This window comes from Ranitomeya imitator, chromosome 1 (assembly GCF_032444005.1).
Source record: "Ranitomeya imitator isolate aRanImi1 chromosome 1, aRanImi1.pri, whole genome shotgun sequence".
NCBI lineage: Eukaryota > Metazoa > Chordata > Amphibia > Anura > Dendrobatidae > Ranitomeya > Ranitomeya imitator.
The window spans coordinates 985,916,167-985,934,827 of NC_091282.1; the positions used below are offsets into that span (position 1 = coordinate 985,916,167).

The window sequence follows — 18,661 nt, forward strand, 5'->3', positions numbered from 1 at the left end:
TTGGACTAATTGTGGACTCTGTAGATCTACCTGCATGTGTTGTTCCAGCGTTCTTGATAATAAATCTGTGGAATCATCCCTTGGCCTGTTGTCCCTTCTTGCTCTGCCGTATACCCCGTCACACTCTCGTATTAGAACAGTCCACAATTCTTCATTACAATAAAAGGCACAACAGATCTTGGAGACAGTTACTATCTTCTTCGATGTCTCAGTCCACGGAAGGCTCACAGTGCAGACCTTAACCTCCTCACTGTCTCAGGCTATGGCAGAACTCATTGACATAAGCCACAGTCCTTTTCACTGTCTCATTCCACAGCATTATTCATCCTTACAGGACAGTGCTGCATTCACCGTTTCAGGTCATAGCACCATTTTGTGTTACAGGCCACAGTCCAGATTGCTCTTTCAGGCCATCTAATCAAAATCTATCTCAGGTCATTCAGCTTGGTGAGGTCAACGACTGCCGGTCAGTTTAGGGCATAACTCTTCTGTCAATCAGGGTCAACAAATATAGTCAGAATTAGAGATGAACTGATCTGACAAGATTCAAATGTGTCAAATTGTGCAATGTTTATTGGGAAATTTGATTCGTAGTGAAGTTATTCAAATTCACTGGTCCCTATTATAATTTAGGGTCTTTTGAGACCCCAGTACATAATAAGTGTGAGCTGTAAAAAGAAAAAAAAATCATACTCAACTCATCACTCACTTCGCCAGCCTCTCTCACTGCTCCCTGCTCCCAGTCTATGGTCCGGTCCTCCACACCTCCATTATGCTGTATCTTCTGCTCTGAGCTGGAGATCTGGTGTGACAGAGCCACAATGGACTGGATAGAAGACAGTATTGGTAAGCAAAAGGTTAAAAAGAAAGAAAAAACATACTAATCTCACTACTCATCTTTTCAGCCACCCTAATGCTCCCCACCCGCTATCCAGGCATCCGCGCCTCCTTTGCATTGCTTTTCCAGCAAAGTGTTCCCTCTGAGCCAGGTCCTAAAGCCGACCCCGGAATTCAATGCATTCGCCCACTCGCAGCTGGAAGCCCCAGCCTAGTGTGAAATCCAGGCCGGAGATGTTGTGCAACAGAGATGCGGAGGACCAGACAGCAGACAGGGATCAGTGAGGTGGCTGGTATGTTTTTTTTTTTTTTTTTTACTTTTTTCTGGCCTTCTTCTGTTCAGCAAGATGGTGGCTGCCACTGGCCGCCATTTCGCAAATTCACACAAAGAAAATTACAAAAAATCTGTATTTGCCAGAATGCAGATTTTTGTAAACTTTTACCATTTTTCAATTGCAATCAAATACATTCACCCATCTCTAGTCAAGATATACTTTAACTTCTTAAGTGCCAACAGTGAATTGTTAAGGGGTTATTTGTTACCACATGATGTATTCAAAGCTGCAGAATATGTTGGCGCTATAGAAATAAAATTATTATTATTATTATTATAAAGCCTCTTCATATTCTCTATTTTGTCTTCAAACTCTATATCTGCCACTGCAGGTCTCGGGCCTTAACTGCACTAACCTACTAAATGGTGCACCTTTTGTGGCACTGTCACCTTGCACCGAAAAATGTCCAAAAATTTTAGTGCTCGTTTTTGTTACCGAGTAAGCCAACCAATATACAGGTGCTTCTCACAAAGTTAGAATATCAACAAAAAGTTAATTTTTCAGTTCTTCAATACAAAAAGTGAAACTCATATATTATATAGAGTCATTACAAACAGAGTGATTTATTTCAAGTGTTTATTTCTGTTAATGTTGATGATTATGGCTTACAGCCAATGAAAGCCCAAAAGTCATTATCTCAGTATATTAGAATACTTTATAACACCAGCTTGAAAAATGATTTTAAAATCCAAAATGTTGGCCTCCTGAAGTGTATCCTCCATAAATGCACTCAATACATAGTCGGAGCTCCTTTTGCATCGATTACTGCATCAATGCGGAGTGGCATGGAGGCGATCAGCCTGTGGCACTACGGAGGTGTTATGGAAGCCCAGGTTGCTTTGACAGCAGCCTTCAGCTCATCTGCATTGTTGGGTCTGGTGTCTCTCATCTTCCTCTTGACAATACCCCATAGATTCTCTATGGAGTTAAGGTCAGGCGAGTTTGCTGGCCAATCAAGCACAGTGATACTGTTGTTTTTAAACCAGGTATTGGTACTTTTGGCAGTGTGGACAGGTTACAACTACTACAATAAATCATATAGCAACAAGTCAAATATCACCCATAGTAACTAATAATACCTCCTCACAAAAAGGGTGAAATAAATTAAATATCCAAAACCAATATGGTAAAAATATAAATTTTTATTAAATAATTATTAAAAGACATATTTAAAAAAGGGGAAACACGAAACATCAAGACAATACAGAAAAATCCCCATAGTGCAATTATTGGAGTGGGCTCAAGGACATAATAGTCTGCACATAAAAGGGTAGAAGAAGAAATAAATCCTCAAACAAGTAGCCTACATTTCCTTTGCAAACATGCATTCAAAAAAATAATAAAGTAGAGCAAAAGAAGAGGAGAAAAATAACATGAATACCCTAAAGCATTAATCTGTCCATACCCAATATGATCCTGCTAACTCCAACGCACGTTTCGCCTGGACGTGGCTTTTTCAAGGAGTGAAGGAAAGGAAGGAAGGGGGATAATTTATATACAGAGCTGGCCAATAAAAAGCTGTGGCTGGGATGGAACAGCTGACGCATAATCAGTGTAACATACATATATATATAAAAAAAAAAAAATATCATCCAAAATAAGACAAAAGGAATAAAGACTGATGCCAGATCATGTGATTAAAAAACCGCATGTGAAATAAACATGAAATATAAAAAATGGCTGTACATAAGTGTAGATACTCCAAAACCGGAAATGACGTATCGGGTTATATCCAGATAAAAATCTGACTGTGAGAAATAAATAAACTCAATACCCATAACTTAAAACAGACCTAGTCAATGGAGAATCGGTGACAAAATTACTGGTACGAGAGACAGACGCGATCCAGATCGGAGCGCATCTGACCCGTGAACCGGAAGTGAAAAAATCTGTCAGCGCTAACAGAATAATTATAAGAAAAAGGTAAGAATAACCTGTGTCGATATAAACATGCAGTGCCAATAAAGGGAATCGCATCAGTAATGGAAAATTACATGCGCAAGTGAATAGTATAACACACTCCATAGCGGAGGCTTAATGAACCCTTAACCGGAAGTGATATACGCAAAATGGAAGTATAAAGATGCCATGTTTAAGGTGGAATACACTAAGACCAGAAATATACTGCGCTCGGCGACAGAACATCCATAACAGCAAGACGACGTGATAGATACATATAACACATATCTGACATAATAAATATAATATATAAATACAAAAATACTGTTGCATAAGAATCATTACAATAACAGATAAGTATATATACCAAGCAACAATACAAACATAACAATGAACATATAATTAAAGTGAAGTGAACACACGTGTGCACGGTGAAAAAAATAAATAAAAGACAAGATGATAGTCCTGTAGTCAGATGGTAGAAGTATTTCAATCACATTGCCACAGCAACACTGGACCAGAAGCATGAAAGAAGAACTAAAAAACAAACAAAAGAAAGGTTAAAATATTTATAAAAAGGAACTGAAAGAAATCTGTTCATTGCGGCCTTTGGGTGCCAATGTGTCAAGTCTGAAAATCCATTTAGCTTCTATTCGAGCAAGACGTTTCTTAAGATCGCCCCCCCCTCGAGTTCAGCACAATATGATCAATACCCTTAATTTTTAGCAGAGATTCATTGCATTGATGGAACAATTTAAAATGCTTGGGTATTGTCTTCAAAGACTCAATGTCTGGATTAGTCTGGGCCGCTCTAATATCAAGGACATGTTCCCTGACCCTGCGCCTAAACTCTCTAGATGTTAACCCTACATATTTAAGATTACATGGACAGCTAGCACAGTAAATAACTGCGCTAGTGGTGCATGTAATGGGGTGCAAAATTTTAAACGTTCTACTCTCATCAGCATTGGTGAAAACGTCACACCTAGCAACATTAGGACAAGCCACACATGGACCGCATGGGCGACATCCCCACTTAGGACCTCTCGATTCAAAAAGGAACCCCAAGGTTTTCTTGTTACTGTAGTGGCTATGAACCAATACATCTCTAAAGTTCTGAGATCTCCTATAGGTGATGGCAGGTTTGCTAGGGAGGTACTCCAGGAGAATAGGATCTAATTGTAGGACTTTCCAATGTTTAATCAAAATATCCTGCACATCCCGCCACCTAGAGTTGTAAGAATAGATGAAACGTACCTCATCAGAAGTACCCAATTGTGATCTTTTTTTGGATAGTGCTTGAGAGCGATTCGTATTTTTAGCTCGTGTATAGCCTTTCTTAATACTGGAATTTGAATAGCCACGTTCCTTGAATCTATTACTCAGATCACGACACTGTTTATCAAAGGATTCTTCATTCGAACAAATACGTCGCATCCTCAAAAACTGTCCGATTGGAATACCCTGTATCAAACTTGATTGATGCGAGGACGTTGGGTACTTCTAATGAGGTACGTTTCATCTATTCTTACAACTCTTGGTGGCGGGATGTGCAGGATATTTTGATTAAACATTGGAAAGTCCTACAATTAGATCCTATTCTCCTGGAGTACCTCCCTAGCAAACCTGCCATCACCTATAGGAGATCTCAGAACTTTAGAGATGTATTGGTTCATAGCCACTACAATAACAAGAAAACCTCGGGGTTCCTTTTTGAATCGAGAGGTCCTAAGTGGGGATGTCGCCCATGCGGTCCATGTGTGGCTTGTCCTAATGTTGTTAGGTGTGACGTTTTCACCAATGCTGATGAGAGTAGAACGTTTAAAATTTTGCACCCCATTACATGCACCACTAGCGCAGTTATTTACTGTGCTAGCTGTCCATGTAATCTTAAACATGTAGGGTTAACATCTAGAGAGTTTAGGCGCAGGGTCAGGGAACATGTCCTTGATATTAGAGCGGCCCAGACTAATCCAGACATTGAGTCTTTGAAGACAATACCCAAGCATTTTAAATTGTTCCATCAATGCAATGAATCTCTGCTAAAAATTAAGGGTATTGATCATATTGTGCTGAACTCGAGGGGGGGGGGCGATCTTAAGAAACGTCTTGCTCAAATAGAAGCTAAATGGATTTTCAGACTTGACACATTGGCACCCAAAGGCCTCAATGAACAGATTTCTTTCAGTTCCTTTTTATAAATATTTTAACCTTTCTTTTGTTTGTTTTTTAGTTCTTCTTTCATGCTTCTGGTCCAGTGTTGATGTGGCAATGTGATTGAAATACTTCTACCATCTGACTACAGGACTATCATCTTGTCTTTTATTTTTATTTATTTATTTATTTATTTTTTTCACCGTGCACACGTGTGTTCACTTCACTTTAATTATATGTTCATTGTTATGTTTGTATTGTTGCTTGGTATATATACTTATCTGTTATTGTAATGATTCTTATGCAACAGTATTTTTGTATTTATATATTATATTTATTATGTCAGATATGTGTTATATGTATCTATCACGTCGTCTTGCTGTAATGGATGTTCTGTCGCCGAGCGCAGTATATTTCTGGTCTTAGTGTATTCCACCTTAAACATGGCATCTTTATACTTCCATTTTGCGTATATCACTTCCGGTTCAGGGTTCATTAAGCCTCCGCTATGGAGTGTGTTATACTATTCACTTGCGCATGTAATTTTCCATTACTGATGCGATTCCCTTTATTGGCACTGCATGTTTATATCGGCACAGGTTATTCTTTCCTTTTTCTTATAATTATTCTGTTAGCGCTGACAGATTTTTTCACTTCCGGTTCGCGGGTCAGATGCGCTCCGATCTGGATCGCGTCTGTCTCTCGTACCAGTAATTTTGTCACCGATTCTCCATTGACTAGGTCTGTTTTAAGTTATGGGTATTGAGTTTATTTATTTCTCACAGTCAGATTTTTATCTGGATATCACCCGATACGTCATTTCCGGTTTTGGAGTATCTACACTTATTTATGTACAGCCGTTTTTTATATTTCATGTTTATTTCACATGTGGTTTTTTAATCACATGATCTGGCATCAGTCTTTATTCCTTTTGTCTTGTTTTGGATGATAGTTTTTTTATTTTTATATATATGTATGTTACACTGATTATGCGTCAGCTGTTCCATCCCAGCCACAGCTTTTTATTGGCCAGCTCTGTATATAAATTATCCCCCTTCCTTCCTTTCCTTCACTCCTTGAAAAAGCCACGTCCAGGCGAAACGTGCATTGGAGTTAGCAGGATCATATTGGGTATGGACAGTTTAATGCTTTAGGGTATTCATGTTATTTTTCTCCTCTTCTTTTGCTCTACTTTATTATTTTTTTGAATGCATGTTTGCAAAGGAAATGTAGGCTACTTGCTTGAGGATTTATTTCTTCTTCTACCCTTTTATGTGCAGACTATTATGTCCTTGAGCCCACTCCAATAATTGCACTATGGGGATTTTTCTGTATTGTCTTGATGTTTCGTGTTTCCCCTTTTTTAAATATGACTTTTAATTATTTAATAAAAATTTATATTTTTACCATATTGGTTTTGGATATTTAATTTATTTCACCCTTTTTGTGAGGAGGTATTATCAGTGTGGACAGGTGCCAAGTCCTGCTGGAGAATGAAATTTCCATCTCCAAAAAGCTTGTCAGCAGAGGGAAGCATGAAGTGCTCTAAAATTTCCTGGCAGACGGCTGCACTGACTTTGGTCTTGATAAAACACAGTGGACCTACACCAGCAGATGATATGGCTCCCCAAACCATCACTGATTGTGGAAAATTCACACTAGACCTCAAGCAGCTTGGATTGTGGCCTCTTCACTCTTCCTCCAGACTCTGGGACCTTGATTTCCAAATGAAAAGCAAAATTTGGTTTATCTGAAAACACCTTGGACTGCTGAGCTACAGTCCAGTTCTTTTTCTCTTTGGCCCAGGTAAGACCCTTCTGGCGTTGTCTATTGGTCATGAGGGGCTTGACACAAGAAATAAGACACTTGTAGCCCATGTCCTGGATCCGTCTGTGTGTGGTGGCTCTCAAAGCAATGACTCCAGCAGCAGTCCACTCCTTGTGAATCTCCCCCAAAGTTTTTAATGGCCTTTTCTTAACAATAAAAAAAAGCAAGACAAAGATCATGCCCACATAAGTAGGAACACCTCCACATATGAAAATATCAAAAGTTGTATTTTATTAACATGCTACTCTTTTCCCTGAGGAAGCCGCAATTTAGGCGGCGATACGCGTGGGAAACTATCCCACATCTTGCCTCCTCACTTCACATGACCTTATGCTATTCTTTTGGACTGTGAGTATGATGGGGTTTTGGCCTGAGGTTTGGGTTCTTGTATTTTCTAGTTCCCCCTCCCCCTGCCTCTCTCCGCAGTTCTAATGATAATAACATTTTTTTCATTTTTGTCTTGTGCTTGATGTCTTAAAGGGAACCTGTCACCTGAATTTGTCGGGACTGGTTTTGGGTCATATGGGCGGAGTTTTCGGGTGTTTGATTCACCCTTTCCTTACCCGCTGGCTGCATGCTGGCTGCAATATTGGATTGAAGTTCATTCTCTGTCCTCCATAGTACACGCCTGCACAAGGCAAGATTGCTTTGCGCAGGCGTTTACTATGGAGGACAGAGAATGAACTTCAATCCAATATTGCAGCCAGCATGCAGCCAGCGGGTAAGGAAAGGGTGAATCAAACACCCGAAAACTCCGCCCATATGACCCAAAACCAGTCCCGCCAAATTCAGGTGACAGAGTCCCTTTAAACTGCCAAATATCACTGCACGAAAATATCACTGCACGAAAGTTATGCCCCTCTTTTGGGTTGTATGGTACTGTGATATCGACACCACCATGCATTTTGCATAAAGGGGCTATGAGTGTATGTATTATCTATGGTTTTGCAGTTACATCATTTTGACATCCTTGTTGTAGGTGATACATGTTTTGTGGGTTGTCATTTCTCCTATACTAGGGTATGACACATGAATAGGTACTCTTTGCATGTTTGCAATTTTTAAGTGTTTTTAATTGTATTGTGTGTTTTTGTTCTTCACATGTATATATATTTTAAGGTTTGCCAATATAATAATAATAATAATAATAATAATTTTTATTTATATAGCGCCAACATATTCCGCAGCGCTTTACAAATTATAGAGGGGACTTGTACAGACAATAGACATTACAGCATAACAGAAATACAGTTCAAAACAGATACCAGGAGGAATGAGGGCCCTGCTCGCAAGCTTACAAACTATGAGGAAAAGGGGAGACACGAGAGGTGGATGGTAACAATTGCTTTAGTTATTCGGACCGGCCATAGTGTAAGGCTCGGGTGTTCATGTAAAGCTGCATGAACCAGTTAACTACCTAAGTATGTAGCAGTACAGACACAGAGGGCTATTAACTGCATAAAGTGAATGAGAACATGATGCGAGGAACCTGATTGTTTGTTTTTTTTTTATAAATAGGCCACACAGGGATCGTTAGGTTAATGCATTGAGGCGGTAGGCCAGTCTGAACAAATGAGTTTTTAGGGTACGCTTAAAACTGTGGGGATTGGGGATTAATCGTATTAACCTAGGTAATGCATTCCAAAGAATCGGCGCAGCACGTGTAAAGTCTTGGAGACGGGAGTGGGAGGTTCTGATTATTGAGGATGCTAACCTGAGGTCATTAGCGGAGCGGAGGGCACGGGAAGGGTGGTAGACTGATACCAGGGAGGAGATGCAGGGTGGTGCTGAGCCATGGAGTGCTTTGTGGATGAGGGTAGTAGTTTTGTACTGGATTCTGGAGTGGATGGGTAGCCAGTGTAATGACTGGCACAAGGTAGAGGCATCGGTGTAACGGTTGGTGAGGAATATGATCCTGGCAGCAGCATTCAGGACAGATTGGAGCGGGGAAAGTTTGGTAAGAGGGAGGCCGATTAGTAGAGAGTTACAATAGTCCAGACGAGAATGAATAAGTGAAACAGTAAGAGTTTTTGCAGAGTCGAAAGTAAGAAAAGGGCGAATTCTAGAAATGTTTTTGAGATGCAGGTAAGAAGAGCGAGCCAGTGATCGGATGTGGGGGGTGAATGAAAGGTCAGAATCAAGGATGACCCCAAGGCAGCGGGCATGTTGCTTTGGAGTAATGGTGGAACCGCACACGGAGATGGCAATGTCAGGCAAAGGTAGGTTAGTAGAGGGAGAGAACACGAGGAGTTCAGCTTTCCGCAGCAAGATCATTTTCATGCATGATAATGCACCGTCTCATGCTGCAAAAAACACATCTGCATCTCTGGCTGCTATGGCATAAAAGAGGACAAACTTATGGTGTGGCCACCATCTTCCCCTGACCTCGACCCCATTGAGAACCTCTGGAGCATCATCAAAAGGAGTGTCTATGATGGCAGGAGGCAGTTCACATCTAAGCAACAGCTGTGGGAGGGTATTCTGTCCACATGCAAAACAATTGAAGCAGAAACCATCCAAGAACTGACAAATTCAATGGACGAGAGAGTTCAGAAGCTGCTTTCAAACAAGGGGTCCTCTGTGCAAATGTAACATCACCTAGAATAAAGTTTTCACTTGAAAACTGTTTGATTTCATTTTGTAATAAGCTGATAATGCTTATAACTTCACAATTGACCATTTTTTTTGTTCAAAATTAAATTAAAAAGGTTGAAAACTCTGCTGTGCATAATAATTTGGAACATGCATTTTGAGTGTTTATTTTTTTTTTTTTTAAAGATAGTGTTTTCATAGGCAGTTTGTTCCAAAACATTGCAATTTATACTAGAATAGTAGATGACTGGAAAATAACAATGACTGCAATTCAGATAGGTAATTTAGAGAAAATCTGAGGAAATATTATTTGCATAATAATTTGGAACACAGTGTAGAGGGCAGATCTTAACTAAACTACACCTGTTTGTGTTAGGTTGAACAATAAGAAATGTTCACTCCAGTTGCCTACTCCTGGCCTAATGGATATTGATCAGGTGTACACTAGAGAAATAACATCAGACAACACAGTCAGATGTAAACTCTCCTTGATCAATCTATGGCTCAGCTCCAAGGGCCTTTATTTAATCAGAACACAGGTTTATATAACCCCTGTAAGGGGGGCTCGGTTAGCTCTGAGATGGGAGTGATCGTATGTATTCCATTGGTTAGTGGGTTGGGCAATGAGCAAGTCCGTGGGCGGATCCACTGATCTGAGAAAGCTTAAGTAAGGTTAAACAATACATGTTATGGGTTGCTTCTCTCAATCTCTAATGTCTTGAGGTTAATTAAGTATCTGATCTTATGGCTCTCCTCAACATTTGCACATTTGGTAACTTTTCTAAAATATACAGAGTATGCCATATGCCTCAATATGTAAATTGCCTCTTCAGAGAGGACGAGGATTAGAACTTTACTTCCACCTATTGGAAGTAGCAATCCTTAAAAGTCAATATGGACCCATTAACGAGCCATGACTTAGGATAAAAGCCAAACCAGAATCTCAATTTGCAGACCGTGTTTTGTGGTTGCCCCTCATCAGTGCAAAGTATGAGCTCTGATTTGGCTAAGTGAAAGGCTTAAGACTGGGATCTAAGGGGTAATGTTTATTCTTTTGAAGAGTAACAAGCCAAGCAATTTGCATATTTAATTTCCCAGAGGAGCATGCATGGTGTATAAGTCTCCTCATCCTGCTAGGCCTGGCTTGTCACTCTCCACAAGGAGAAACCTTGTTTTGTATGCCACTTTTCTTTTGCGAAAACTGTTAGGAAAAACTATAAACTACTAGGAATAGCAATTTTTCACAGTTGGGGAATAAAGTTATAAAACGATGTTCACATGGTGATGCATTGATAAAACTTTGCTATAGAATTGCCACAAACTCCTTTTAGGATATTTGGCATAATGGTGCTGACCATGCCCTCATTTGTTTTGCACGTCATTTATCCAATGTTCATTTATGTCCTCCTTAGATTAGCCTGCAGTCCCCCGAGGGATTTTTCAACTTAAACGGCTGCTTTTCCAGTGTTGTACAGATCTCACTTCAGCGTTTACTACGCACTTCCCCATTCACTTGTCATCACGGAAGCCTTAGTCCAGTGTCTGAGCCTTGTCCATTAGAACATGAGGACTTCATCAGAGGGGGAACACAAACTTACAAAGGAGGATCCCAGCCTCAGGTTCCAATGACAAACGATACCGCTTCACTGCCTGTCTATGCCACATCATGTCCCGAAGCTCTTTGCCATCAAGCAGACAGTGGGCGAGGATCGGAGACGGATCCATGTGACATTTCTCCATGTCCTTCAGAAAATGGCAATGAAGTAGACCCAGATCTTGAGGGATGTTCTTGGGCCACAGCGGTAGCGCTAGCATGGCTTGAGCATCGCTGTGCTGGCTTCTTCGTAGAATGGGAGTTACTAGCAGCAAAGGCAGAAGGTTGGTTACGGGCACAGACTCTTCCTGATGGTCTACAGTTGCTTGCTTTGAAAGGGGCTGCCCGACAGCTTTTCTTACTTCTCCGTCACTGGGATGAAAATCTCAACTTAAATATGTTGTGCTATAAGCCGGGTGATGTTTGACAATCATCTTGGCATTGTTAGACATAAAAGAAATCACCAAAGCAGTCTGCTGCCTTGCACTATAGACATGCAGACTTACAGGATGACTGATACTAGAATGCATTTACTGTTCTTTGTAGCAAGGCACTTTTGTGCTAATAATAAACCAGGTTTTTCACATTTATTACTTTAAAAAAATAGCATATAAAGACAACATTTCTTTCCCCATTCAGTTTCAGGAAGACCCAGCATTCCTCAGCCACAGTGTTTTGTAACTCTCCAGCTAAGAGTACCAAGATTTGTCTCTTGTGCTGAGCATGAAGGAATTAGTCCTTCTTCTTAGGAGTCCGGGAGGGTGGTGCATAGTCTTTGGGAGACTTCTCATCTGGTGGCACACCAAACCATAGGTGAAGAAGAATGGCCACGTGACACAAATGGAGGGCACCTGAGCTCATGGCAGTAGAGGGGAACGTGTTCCATGACAGCTCAATAAGGCCTAAGATAAGTATCCTGGCAAGTCCTGGCAAGACACTAGTATCGGTGCACCACAAAAGATATGGCAACGTGTGAAAGTACCATACATAGAACTGATAGTGTAGAGAGCGGCTGAATGTAACACCCAGGAAGTTACTAGAGAACAAGACAAAAATGATCTTATTTGCTGAAAGTCTGCGGGACTGGGGTTTCCTCTGCGCTGGATTCTTTAAGAGTGAAAGAAAGCTTTGCCTGGACCTGTGCCATCGGTAGAAACAAAAGAGCAGTAGTCCAGCGAGGTGAGCTGAAAGTAACGCCAAGTGGAAAGCCCGATGCTGAAACACATATTCTGGGAGGAAGCGCCAATTTACTGTCCACTGGAACAGAAACTGCCTACCAAAATCAAAGGATCGCAGGAGATATCCAGCTGGGTTTACTAGTAAAAAGGGGAGGGCCAAGATAACCTGAAGCATGGCACAGATACAGAGTTTTGGTATAGTGCGCAGTAGTCCAAACTGGCACAAAAGGAGATACAGAAGTCCAGGAGCTAGTAGCAGAATGTTCATTTTGACAGATACAGCCAAGCTGTAGAAAAAGCAGCCCCAGCTCCAGTGATCCTGTAATATCAGGTTGATGGCAAAGAATAAAATCACCATAGCCACTGGATCGTTGAAGAGGCGCAGAAGAAAGATGGAGTGCACGCGATATGAAGCACAACACATGAAGAAGAATACATACGGAGGTACCTTTTTTGTGACAATGTAGATGCGGAACACAATAAAATACAACTTTTGATATTGTCATATGTGGAGGTGTTCCTACTTATGTGGGCATGATCTTTGTCTTGCTTTATTTCATGTTTAACCCCAGGCTCACGGTGAACCTTCCCTTTTGGTATTTATTTGCGGTGCCCTCCATTTCTTATTCATTTAGAGCTTTTCTTAACAATTTTTCAAGGCTGCAGTTATTCCGGTTGCTTGTGCCCCTATTTCTACCACACTTTTATCTCCACTTTCCATTTTTATGCTTGGATACAGCACTCTGTGAACAGCCAGCTTCTTTAGCAATGATCTTTTGTGGTTTACCCTCCTTGTGGAGTGTGTCAGTGACTGCCTTCTGGACATCTGTCAAATCAGCAGTCTTCCCCATGATTGTGGAGCCTACTGAAACAGACTAAGGGACCTTTTAAACACTTAGGAAGCCTTTGCAGGTTTTTTTGGTTAATTATTCTTATTTACTGAGATAATGACTTTGGGGTTTTCATTGGCTGTAAGCCATAATCATCAGCATTAACAGAAATAAACACTTAAAATAGATCACTCTGTTTGTAATGACTATATAATGAGTTTCACTTTTTGTATTGAAGAACTGAAATAGATTAACGTTTTGATGATATTCAAAGCACCTGTATAGAAATCAAAGCCTGCCATTCATGTTATACATTAGCTGGCTATCTCATTTACAGAATGCACTATTTTGGCTGAGTGTTACTGTGTTCTCTATAAGATGTCAGACATGCTGGATCCTTAGTTGTCTGGGGCTCCATATGCATTAGAGTGTCGGCTGATATAGAGAAGACAGTTTAAAGATGCACCATGCCAGATTTATCAAACAGCATGAATCACTGTGATATATCTTGCACACTAAGACAGTCTAGTTTAGATTTACACTGTCTGAGAATTAGACAGTACACATAAATATGCCCTATGGCGTTTGCTTCCTCCTTCTTGTACTTTTGATAAAACGTCTTCACTATTTTGGTACTGCAGTCTTTCACAGTTTCTCACCACTCAGAGTTAGGGTATGTGCCCATGATCAGTAATTGCTGCGGGTTTAACTCTGCGCATTTATGCAGCGTCAAATCCGCAGCGTCCAGATGTTACAGCATAGTGGATGGGATTTAAAGAAATCCCATGTCCATTATGCGTCCACAGATGCCTGCATAGACTAACATCCGGTGCGCCTTTCCAGACCACAAAATGTCAATTTCTCTTTCGGAGATGCTAGTGTCTGCAAGAGAAATTTCACCTATAGAATGTATCGAACGTGGGGAATCTACATAGTTCACTGAACACATGGAGATTCACCTGCCTTCAATAGACAGCAGTGCTTTCGACACAGCGAAGATGCGGTGCGTCCAAAGCGGAGCTACTTCCGGATCGTTTGCACCTGGCTTATAGCACATGGACCTTATATAGGCTCAAGCTTCCTTTCTCCAAGGACCCCAGCACGGGCTGTGTTAATAGTAATCTGCTGCATAGCCTGGATGCAGTAATACAGCCAGACCTCTCTGCACTGTAATTCACACTGAATGACCATACTAGTAGTGCACAATTTTATGCCATGCCAGCATTTTCACCAGACGTTGTGGTTCTGGGTATTACTTTGTTTTTTTATCCTATGATTGTGGGAGGACTAACAACAGGAGCCCAGTAGACGGGTAACATATTTTGATACCATAATTTTTCTTAAACATAAATTGACCACGACATAGTAACAGTGTAAAAATGTAGAAATGACAAGTGATAGTGTTATAAAATGAACACAATTTATATCCAATAAGAAGGCAGATATTACTATACTTTTTCCTCAAGCAACATCTACTATATAATTGTCTAAGGGTCACTTCCGTCTTTCTGTTTGTCTGTCCTTCTGTCATGGATATTCATTGGTCGCGGCCTCTGTCTGTCATGGAATCCAAGTCGCTGATTGGTCTCGCCAACTCACTGGGCAATATACTACATGACTGGGCAATATACTACGTGACTAGGCAATATACTATGTTACTGGGCAATATACTACGTGACTGGGCAATATACTACGTGGCTGGGCAATATACTACGTGTCTGGCAATATACTACGTGGTTGGGCAATATACTACGTGGCTGGGAAATATACTACATCGGCTGTTATATACTACGTGGCTGGGCAATATACTATGTGGCTCTGTGCTGTATACTACGTGGCTGGGCAATATACTACGTGGCTGGGCAATATACTACGTGGCTGGGCAATATACTACGTCGGCTGTTATATAGTACGTGGCTGGGCAATATACTACGTGGCTCTGCGCTGTATACTACGTGGCTGGACAATATACTACATGGCTGGACAATATACAGTTAGGTCCATATATATTTGGACAGAGACAACATTTTTCTAATTTTGGTTATAGAAATTACCACAATGAATTTTAGACAAAGCAATTCAGATGCAGCTGAAGTTGAGACTTTTAGCTTTCATTTAAGGGTATCCACATTAAAATTGGATGAAGGGTTTAGGAGTTTCAGCTCCTTAACATGTGCCACCCTGTTTTTTAAAGGGACCAAAAGTAATTGGACAATTGACTCCAAGGCTATTTCATGGACAGGTGTGGGCAATCCCTTCGTTATGTCATTCTCAATTTAGCAGATAAAAGGCCTGGAGTTGATTTGAGTTGTGGTGCTTGCATTTGGAAGGTTTTGCTGTGAAGTAAACATGAGGTCAAAGGAGCTCTCCATATAGGTGAAACAAGCCATCTTTAAGCTGCGAAAACAGAAAAAACCCATCCGAGAAATTGCTACAATATTAGGAGTGGCAAAATCTACAATTTGGTACATCCTGAGAAAGAAAGAAAGCACTGGTGAACTCATCAATGCAAAAAGACCTGGGTGCCCACGGAAGATAACAGTGGTGGATGATTGCAGAATAATCTCCATGGTGAAGAGAAACCCCTTCACAACAGCCAACCAAGTGAACAACACTCTCCAGGCGGTAGGTGTATCAATATCCAAATCTACCGTAAAGAGAAGACTGCATGAAAGTAAATACAGAGGGTTCACTGCACGGTGCGAGTCACTCATAAGCATCAAGAAGAAAAAGGCTAGACTGGACTCTGCTAAAAAACATCTAAAAAAGCCAGCACAGTTCTGGAATAACATTCTTTGGACAGATGAAACCAAGATCAACCTCTACCAGAATGGTGGAAAGAGAAAAGTATGGCGAAGGCGTGGTACAGCTCATGATCCAAAGCATACCACATCATCTGTAAAACACGGTGGAGGCAGTGTGATGGCTTGGGCATGCATGGCTGCCTGTGGCCCTGGGTCACTCGTGTTTATTGATGATGTGACACAGGACAGGAGCAGCCGAATTAATTCTGAGGTATTCGGAGACATACAGTGTGCTCAGATCCAGCCAAATGCAGCCAAACTGATTGGTCGTTGTTTCATACTACAGATGGACAATGACCCAAAACATAAAGCCAAAGCAACCCAGGAGTTTATTAAAGCAAAGAAGTGGAATATTCTGGAATGGCCAAGTCAGTCATCTCATCTCAACCCAATTGAGCATGCATTTCACTTGTTAAAGACTAAACTTCAGACAGAAAGGCCCACAAACAAACAGTAACTGAAAACTACCACAGTGTAGGCCTGGCAGAGCATCAAAAAGGAGGAAACACAGCGTCTGGTGATGTCCATGAGTTCAAGACTTCAGGCAGTCATTGCCAACAAAGGGTTTTCAACCAAGTACTAAAAATGAACATTTTATTTAAAATTATTGAATCTGTCCAATTACTTTTGGTCCCTTTAAAAACAGGGGTGGCACATGTTAAGGAGCTGAAACTCCTAAACCCTTCATCCAATTTTAATGTGGATACCCTCAAATGAAAGCTGAAAGTCTGTACTTCAACTACATCTGAATTGTTTTGTTTAAAATTCATTGTGGTAATGTCTATAAACAAAATTAGAAAAATGTTGTCTCTGTCCAAATATATTTGGACCTAACTGTACTACGTGGCTGGGCAATATACTACGTGGCTGGGCAATATACTACGTGGCTGGGCAATATACTACGTGGCTGGGAAATATACTACATCAGCTGTTATATACTACGTGGCTGAGCAATATACTACATGGCTCTGTGCTGTATACTACGTGGCTGGGCAATATACTACATGGCTGGGCAATATACTACGTCGGCTGTTATATCCTATGCTGGCTGTGCAATATACTACGTGGCTGGGCAATATACTACGTCACTGGGCAACATACTACGTGGCTGGGCAATATACTACGTGGCTGGGAAATATACTACGTGACTGGGCAATATACTATGTTACTGGGCAATATACTACGTGACTGGGCAATATACTACGTGGCTGGGCAATATACTACGTGTCTGGCAATATACTACGTGGTTGGGCAATATACTACGTGGCTGGGAAATATACTACATCGGCTGTTATATACTACGTGGCTGGGCAATATACTATGTGGCTCTGTGCTGTATACTACGTGGCTGGGCAATATACTACGTGGCTGGGCAATATACTACGTGGCTGGGCAATATACTACGTCGGCTGTTATATAGTACGTGGCTGGGCAATATACTACATGGCTCTGCGCTGTATACTACGTGGCTGGACAATATACTACATGGCTGGGCAATATACTACGTGGCTGGGCAATATACTACGTGGCTGGGCAATATACTACGTGACTGGGAAATATACTACGTCAGCTGTTATATACTATGTGGGCTGTGCAATATACTACGTGGCTGGGCAATATACTACGTCACTGGGCAACATACTATGTGGCTGGGCAATATACTACGTGGCTGGGCAATATACTACGTGGCTGGGCAATATACTACGTCGCTGGGCAATATACTACGTGGCTGGGCAATATACTACGTGACTGGGAAATATACTACGTCAGCTGTTATATACTATGTGGGCTGTGCAATATACTACGTGGCTGGGCAATATACTACGTGACTGGGCAATATACTACGTGGCTGGGCAATATACTACGTGACTGGGCAATATACTACGTGGCTGGGCAATATACTACGTCACTGGGCAATATACATCACTGGGCATTATACTACGTGGCTGGGCAATATACTACGTGGCTGGGCAATATACTACGTGGGCTGTGCAATATACTACGTGGCTGTGCAATATACTACGTGGGCTGTGCAATATACTATGTGGACATGCATATTCTAGAATACCCGATGCGTTAGAATCGGGCCACCATCTAGTACTTCTATACACAGGAAAATGCTTACTTCCTTCAAATATCTACTGCGCACAATTGCTATATTATTTTCGAAACTCACGTTGTGTTCTTACCTTTTATAGTTTATTGACATTTATACAAGACAGTTTAAATATTTTTTCTTGACTTTGTGTATCGAGCGCCAGAAAACACCTGTTCATTCAGAACTTATCTCAAATGATCACCTTTTCTTCATGTCATAAAATGTTAACCATTAGACATAGTTCTGCACGACCGTTAAGGGCGAGTTGGATGTATGAAACATGCAAAGAAACAGGTCAGAGTCACTTTTAGCATTTTGGTAAAGTGAGGGTTAAATGAGTCTGCCGGTTGTCCAAATACAAGAAAATATGGATTGATAAGGATGAAAACCCATTCTGCTCCCTGGCTGGCACATTTTCATTTCTAACAACAGATGTCTGCTACTTAACAACTGATATAAATAGTTTCCAGTGTTGAGTCACAGTGTGGAAATTGTATTTCAGAGGGACATTCT

At 41.0% G+C, this 18,661-nt stretch overlaps 1 pseudogene; it reads right to left on the bottom strand.

Annotated features, from left to right (window-relative positions):
- Positions 1-11,810: 11,810 nt before the first annotated feature.
- Positions 11,811-16,275, bottom strand: LOC138653343 (dol-P-Man:Man(5)GlcNAc(2)-PP-Dol alpha-1,3-mannosyltransferase pseudogene; annotated as a pseudogene).
- Positions 16,276-18,661: the final 2,386 nt, after the last annotated feature.